Source organism: Taudactylus pleione, unplaced genomic scaffold, assembly GCF_031769625.1.
Source record: "Taudactylus pleione unplaced genomic scaffold, aTauple2 ptg000887l, whole genome shotgun sequence".
Classification (NCBI taxonomy): Eukaryota; Metazoa; Chordata; class Amphibia; order Anura; family Myobatrachidae; genus Taudactylus; species Taudactylus pleione.
Window position 1 is genome coordinate 1 of NW_028285288.1, and position 8,056 is coordinate 8,056.

General features: G+C 46.1%; 1 long non-coding RNA gene across 1 annotated transcript; it reads left to right on the plus strand.

Annotated features, from left to right (window-relative positions):
- Positions 1 to 155: 155 nt before the first annotated feature.
- On the plus strand, positions 156 to 6,764 carry LOC148474134 (uncharacterized). Its single transcript, XR_015872918.1, has 2 exons — positions 156 to 258; positions 3,050 to 6,764. It is a non-coding gene; the product is annotated as an uncharacterized LOC148474134 (long non-coding RNA).
- The last annotated feature ends 1,292 nt before the right edge of the window (positions 6,765 to 8,056 follow it).

Below are 8,056 nucleotides of genomic sequence, written 5' to 3' on the forward strand. Positions count from 1 at the left end.
GTATGTATATGTATGTATGTGTCCTTTGGTCTTTTGTGTCATTATATTGTTACTATTCATGTTATATGTTCTTATAATACTTGGCTATAAAGTCTTTGTCAGCCAGACTGTCTTGTGCATCAAATATTTAATATCGCTGCTTCTTTGTGCAGATTTTTCCCCAGTGCGAAAAAAGACAAAAATTGTTAAAGCACTTTGTGAGAAAAGCGCCCCCATCCCCACAGAGCGCACGCCGAGGAAGATGTGCCGATGAACAAGGTACTGAAATACAGACCTGACTGTATAGGAGCGAGTCTGTACCCTTACTGCAACGTGTGTGGTGTCTCCTGTATGTGTGTGATTGTATACAGCTCTGCGCCCTCCCCATGTGTCTCTACTCACCACCGTGTCTCTCCTGTATGTGTGTGATTGTATACGGCTCTGCACCCTCCCCATGTGTCTCTACTCACCACCGTGTGTCTCCTGTATGTGTGTGATTGTATATGGCTCTGCACCCTCCCCATGTGTCTCTACTCACCACCGTGTGTCTCCTGTATGTGTGTGATTGTATATGGCTCTGCACCCTCCCCATGTGTCTCTACTCACCACCGTGTGTCTCCTGTATGTGTGTGATTGTATATGGCTCTGCACCCTCCCCATGTGTCTCTACTCACCACCGTGTGTCTCCTGTATGTGTGTGATTGTATATGGCTCTGCACCCTCCCCATGTGTCTCTACTCACCACCGTGTGTCTCCTGTATGTGTGTGATTGTATATGGCTCTGCACCCTCCCCATGTGTCTCTACTCACCACCGTGTCTCCTGTATGTGTGTGATTGTATATGGCTCTGCACCCTCCCCATGTGTCTCTACTCACCACCGTGTGTCTCCTGTATGTATGTGATTGTATACAGCTCTGCGCCCTCCCCATGTGTCTCTACTCACCACCGTGTGTCTCCTGTATGTATGTGATTGTATACAGCTCTGCACCCTCCCCATGTGTCTCTACCCACCACCGTGTGTCTTCTGTATGTGTGCGATTGTATACGGCTCTGCACCCTCCCCATGTGTCTCTACTCACCAACGTGTGTCTCCTGTATGTGTGCGATTGTATACGGCTCTGCACCCTCCCCATGTGTCTACTCCCCACCGTGTGTCTCCTGTATGTGTGTGATTGTATACGGCTCTGCCGCCCTCCCCATGTGTCTCTACTCACCACCGTGTGTGTGACAGGACCTTACATTTAATTAGTGGAGTATAATCTATTCCATTGTTTGTAGCTGGATCCTGTGTTGTGTAAATGGTTAATTTCATAAAAATCTAGAATCTCAAAATATATGCAATGTGTGTAGGGTAAAAACTGCTCCCAGCCCCCAAATCAATCAAATAACCCCCATAGTTATCAGGCATATATAACACAGTGATCTGTCCCCTTTCATATCGGGTGAGATGTATCAAGACTTGGCGGGTTACAGTGGGGAATTTTCCTAAAGCGACCAACCAGCTTCTAACTGTCATCTCATAGACTGTGCTAGATAAATGACAGTCAGAAGCTGATTGGTTACTTTGGCAAACTTCTCCACTCTATCTCTTGATACATCTCCCCTGTAATGCACAGATACCCACACTGATGTCCATAACCCTCCACTGAGCCATCAGAATACACGGATACCCTGGGTCTTCATTTATCATCCCACAATCTGGGAGTCCTGGGCACTGTGTGTTTGGACTTGTTGGAAACCGCACTACTTAGTAACTGATGACGGTGCGTCCACAGCCCCCCGTTCTAACCCAATGTTGACTTTGACTCGTAGAGTGTCCGCTGAGCAGATAATTCCTCTCCGGAGATGAGATCATGGACTCGCTGTAGTGGAACAGTCTAGCATGTAATGGGGCGGGAGTCGGGACGTCCTGTACAGCGCTCGCCGATGGAGGGTTTACAATGAATTCACCACATTCAGCATTGTATAGAGAAGCAGCTGGCTCCAATCTATGCCTTTGTAATAAATGTAATCTTATTAAAATAAAAAGACCTATAAAACGAGCGCTCCACACAACGTGACATTATCGTGTATGTGTGTGTGTATATCTATCTCTCTATCTCCGCTGACAATGCATACAGAGAATTGCGTCATCTGTACATTTGGAAGATGTTATCTATAAAATAGCTTTTATAGGCTGGGAACAATAGCCAATCTGCTGATCACAATATACTGTGACGATGTGCCACTGACATTTCCTTAGTTAGCAATACTCATTGGGGGCCTTTTATAAAAATTGGGGTGTTCGATTAAACCAATTCAATGATGGCATTTGTCTGATTCAAGTTGGAAGGAGAAAGTCAGCATCTGGTTGCTAAGGTTAACATCTATCTATCTATCTATCTATCTATCTATCTATCTATCTATCTATCTATCTATCTATCTATCTATCTATCTATCTATCTATCTATCTATCTATCTATCTATCAGCCAAACCCAATTATGGAGAGGTATGTATAATTTCTTTCCATAATTGGGTTTAGCTGCTTGCTCATTAAACTAGACTGTACTGATAGGCCCCTGGCCTGAAGCATTTCCAATTCTCCCATTCTCTGAACACAAGGGGCAGAAAATAAGCCAGTCATTTTGTATCTGGAACAACCCATGTTACAATACAAGGAGGAGGAGGGGGGTGGCAAATAGATTTTATTTTTCATGCATGGTAAATACTGGCTGCTTGTGCATGTAGCCCACTAATGCAGTTTAGATTGGAGTTTGGACGCGCTTCTCATATCTAACTCTCTGCACATGTTACATGTGTCCCCCTTGCAGTGCAGCACAGTACAGAGTGACTGACTTGGTCTCTTTTGTGTTTCTCCCAACCGTGAATCAGCGTCATAATTGTCTTTTTGATGCACCCTTCCCTCTAAGCAACACTATGGGTGTGACCCTCTGCCAGGGATTACGCTTTAGTCCCCTCGCTCAGCAACAAGAGCCTCACATTTTCCAGTGTAACGCCGCTCGTCTGTGCCCTGTGTTCTACGTTTTCCAGCACTGACCGATAATTTCCTTTTCTCTTCCTTTATGCAGATTTGCACTTGGAAAAGCTGGCCAAACCTCAGCAAACGTGGAGACTGGGATGCGTCGGATTATCCCGCTGAGCCGTGAAAATTATTATTTTAATTTTTTTGTCCTGTTGACAAACTGTTGGAGAGAGAGAGAGAAGGGGTCCTGTTACTTTAGGCAGCCCCTGGGCGGACAGTGCGTGGCTCGAGGATGAGTGCTTAAATGTTGGCTCTTTAATTATCATTTTCTGTATACCCATTTAATATGTGTATTGTGTTCAGAAGTGTGTATTTTTGCACGCGTGCAATGTATGAATACACGTTTTGTGTGTTTTTGTTTTTTGTCGTTATGTTTTGAGACGTTTACTAACTTATATTACCTATTTATATACGTGTGAATGAGCCTATTGTATTTCCCCAACATGGGGGAAGGCACTATATTTACTTGCAAAGCTTGACTTTTATTTTATGAAAACATTGAACGGTCTTGTATCTGCAAAAGCTGTTGTGCATTTATTTTGTCAACGTTGGTTAAACTGTTTATGAATGACATTGATCATGCTGTAGTCGCAAGCAGCCAGGAGATGGCGCAAGCGCTCACCATACACTCAAAAACTAGTTCTCGTTTTCTATACATTGGTAACCTATGGAGTAAAGTGATTCTGAGCACACAACAGTGCAGAGATCGTGCATTCTTGCTGTAGAAACCAGGAAAATTGTTAGCAAATTGACTATTTTACTCATGAGAATTTGGTTTGTCTCCGACCAGAAGCTGATGTTTGAACTGGATAATTATCTTCAGTGCTATATATATGAGTTTGACTGGGGCGGTACACCTGTCAAACCGTAACGCAGGTGTCCTAAGGCGAGCTCAGGGAGGACAGAAACCTCCCGTGGAGCAGAAGGGCATTCGAAAAAATTTTAACGCATTCGAAATTTGCTTGTGCAATTCTATAGGGACATTGGTTCTACAGTGACCTCATGTTGCTGAGTTGGCAATCCCTTGTGCACTATGTAATAAGAAAGGAGATTTCCTGTATTGCCCCGCAGAGCACATACAGTGGTCCCAGACTGGCTCTCTCTGTACCCCGCAGCAGGTACGCTGTCCGGCATAGAGAAGGCTGGCCTGGGAGGCAGCATAGGGAATTCTGGCAGCCTCAGATGTCCTCTCTGCCTGGAGTTGGTAAAGGTGGGTACGCACTAGAACGATATCAGCCCGATTTTGTCATTTCCGGGCAAATCATTAAGACAAGTCGGGCATATCGTTAAGTGTGTATTCCCAATTTGTGCGCTTCCACACGAAAATCTTCTAGCTGGCAGGTCAAGCAGAAGATATCATGTGCGATGTTATGCTGCCGAATGAAGCCTGGCATCCTACATTGCTCCTTCGCCCCCCGCATTGTGCAAGTGTACCGATGCAGGGTCCCGTCGGTCTTCGGACCGGCCTGCTACACTTATGTGTAGCCGGCTTTAGACCAGATAAAATATAACAAACATTCCTTAGGCTCTATAACGGGAGAATTCAACCCGTGGCCCCCTTCAGCTGCTATGCACTACATATCTAAGTATGCCCTGACAGTTTTGCTGTTGGGGCATGCTAAAACTGTTGCAAGGCATGCTGGGATGTGTAGTTCCACAGCAGTTGCAGGGCTGCAGGTTAATATTGTTTTGAATTCCATGGTAGGATGGTGCTTAGGGGGTCATTCAGACCCACTCGCAAGAGGCAGTACGCTCGCAAGTGGGTCGATGTTCCCCACTGCGCATGTGCACGACGGAGGGAGCTCCGTCGTGCGCATGCGCGAGACCCGGACTGCGACAGCCAAGCTGTCGCTCCGGGTCTCGCACCAAAGGGGGCGTGCTGTCGATGTTGATTGACAGCACGCCCCCTTTGGTGGGCGTGCCTGCCAGACGGAGGCGTTCCCATGGGAATGCCTACCGTCTGAAGCCTGCCCCACTGACATCACTAGTGATGTCAGTGGGAGTGATTTTTGGCTCTGATAGAGCCAAAATCACTCCAGGGCTTGTGGCAGGGAGACCCTACCGCAGGGTCTCCGTCGCAAGTCCGATGGTCGCGACCATCTTTTTGGACGCTCGTATATGCTGTGGGTGGTGACCCACAGCTATACGAGCGTCCAGGAGGACGCTCCATTTTAATGGAGGAGGGCCCTGATTCAGAGCGAGCGCTCTGGTCAGAGCGTCCGTCTCTGAATCAGGCCCTTAGACAGGACACATTCAGCCACAGAACCATCGGTATACGGATAAGGATAAAGCAGGCCGCACGCCCTGCAGTCTGAATGATCCAAACATGTACAGGGCAAATCACAACTGAGAGGTATTCAGTGGGGCAAACCGATGGCCATCTCGCAAGAAGAAATGATGTGTTGCTAACCAATGAGGTCATTGTTCACTGGTTGTCAGACCACCCTTGTTCCTACCAGAGTCCGGTTTCACAGCAATAAGAGTGAGAGGAACCACTGATTGATTGTAACAGGTGATCTGACAGTTCCCAAGTGCATGGTACATACCTCCCAACATGACCCGCTCCAGGAGGGACACAATGCTCTGGTCCTGAACTTCCCTGGTAATTTATGATTGGTGGAGGCTCCAGGGGTGGGGCTGCAGTACAGTCCAATATTCAAATAGGGGAGTCACACCAACTGCCAGTGAGTCCCAGCCAGTGATGTTGGCAGCGTGTGAGATGACAGTTGGTGTGACTCCCCTATTTGAATTTTGAACTGTGCTGCAGCCCCGCCTCTTACCAGGGAAGTCCAGGACCAGAGCATTGTGTCCCTCCTGGAGGGGGTCATGTAGGGAGGTATGACTTGGTGAACTGTGTCACCTACGTTGTGAGCATAAAGTCATGCGACGGGCACTTTTCTTGGCTTTCCCTCACCCGGCTTTAACTATTTGCAGCAGATTTTTATAATATATAATTGAAGACACAGGCCAATTAGCTGTGTTGCAGCGATTTATTGATGGTATAACAGTGCATTCAGATGTATTATGAGAAAATAGTTGGTGGTAAACTTGGGTGATGAGCTAAATATTTTATGTACCTAAAATGGGCAGAATTCAGGTGCGCAGAATTAATATGTTCATCCACTACACACACGTGACGGCTATTTTGTGGATGGAACCGTTATTCTTATGCATCAGAATTGGTGCTAACGCTGTGTGTAGGTGTTGGATGCGCCTTTAAAAGTTTGTCCGTTAAGTAGAATTATTATTATTTTTAAACTTGTAACTTGCCAGTGACACTGGGGCTATTTACTATCCGTTTCACCCATTTCTACTTAACCTCTGTAGCCATAGTCAATGATGTGAGTAGTGCCACCTGCAGGCCATGTGAAGACACTGCAGATTGTCCACCTAAATTAGTGATCACTCTAATTTAAGTCCTCAGGAATACAAACAGCTGATTTGGTTGCCTTGGACATCTGTTTTACTTCAGCCATATTATTACGCAAGCCTTTATGTGCAATAGGACGGAATGAAAACCGCCAGCGGAGCCTTCCAGGAGACAAAGGACCAATTCAATGCTAATGCGTGACGTCGATTTCGTGTGCTGAGTCTGCAGGAACAGTGTGGCCTATGTCAGATGTACAAATGCACAACACAAAAGAGCTTTTCTTCTACACATGTCAACATTTAAATAATATGTATATTTCTTGTCTTTATCATTTTTCATGCCAGCTCATCACTGCCTACGAGTTAGAATAAAATATGAGCAGTTTCCAAGTCTGATGTCTCTCACTATCTGATATACGGCTTTCTCAGTACTTATTTATTTTCATGTATTCGCGCTCCCCTGACTTTAAGAGCATTGTTTTCCCTTCCTTTGGGCCCATGGGGTCTGCCACCGGTAGGCTTCAATGCTAGGCTATGCCATTATGGAGCAGGGGGCTTGCTGCCTGCTGTATAGAAGTGTCTAGCGGCTGTAAGACCGACAGAGCATCCTGACCGCCCGTTGTGATTCATTTATTTAGTTACATGTCGCACACATATTACGTAACGCTTTACAGAGAATATTTGGTGACTGACATCGGTCCCTGCCACATTGGAGCTATTTACTAAGATGGCTGTTCTATTAAGAAATCATGTTGCCCATAGCAACCAGTCAGATTCCAGGTATTCTCGTCTAGAAGGTGCTAGATAAAGGAGAAGTAGAATCTGATTGGTTGCTTCTTAAATAGAACTCCCATCTTAGTAAATTTACTCCTTACAGTCGATATTCCCGATTACATGGACACACACATACATACATAGTAGGGTTAATTTATTGTCAGGAGCCAATTTATCTAACAGTATGTTTTTCAAATGTGGGAGGAAACTGGAGCACCCGGAGGAAGCCCACACAAGAGAGAACATACAGACTCCATACAGATGAGCAATGACTGGCAATTGAACTCATGTCTTCAGTTCTGTGAGGTTGCAATGCGAACCACTGCAGTACCCATGTAAACTCAACAGATCGGCCCAGCGGCTGCCTCTGTCTGCTGTGTGTGTATGCAATAGCACACTGATTGGTGGATTACATTGATCAACCACCAATCAGTGTGCAGGATGGGGGAGTGGAAGCTATGTAATTAAGCTTTGCAAAATTGCGCCCTTTTAATCTGCCACCGAATGCAAGTAACACGTCTTACACATCTAGGCCCTGATTCACAGCTGGATGTAAATACCGCTTTGTGGAGAAATGCAGATATCCGCCCGTATTCAGAGTTGACCGCCATCACTATCCGTGCACATTTGCAGCAGTCCTGTACTTAGTGCAAGAGATCCGTCTGAACTTAGGGCCTGATTCAGACCCGCTCGCTCGCTCCCAGCATATGGAAATTCGGCTAAGTGACGTCAAGGCAGCCGCTCGCAGGACAAGTCATAAGCACGCCTACTATGTCTTTGCGAGCGATCACTTTGTGATTGTAGACGCGCACTTGTGTATGTCATCTCCAGCAAGTTCATGAAACCATTGGTACATCGAGCACCATCGGAAGCGATCGCAGCGCTTTAGGTTGACTATACCCTGCCGCAA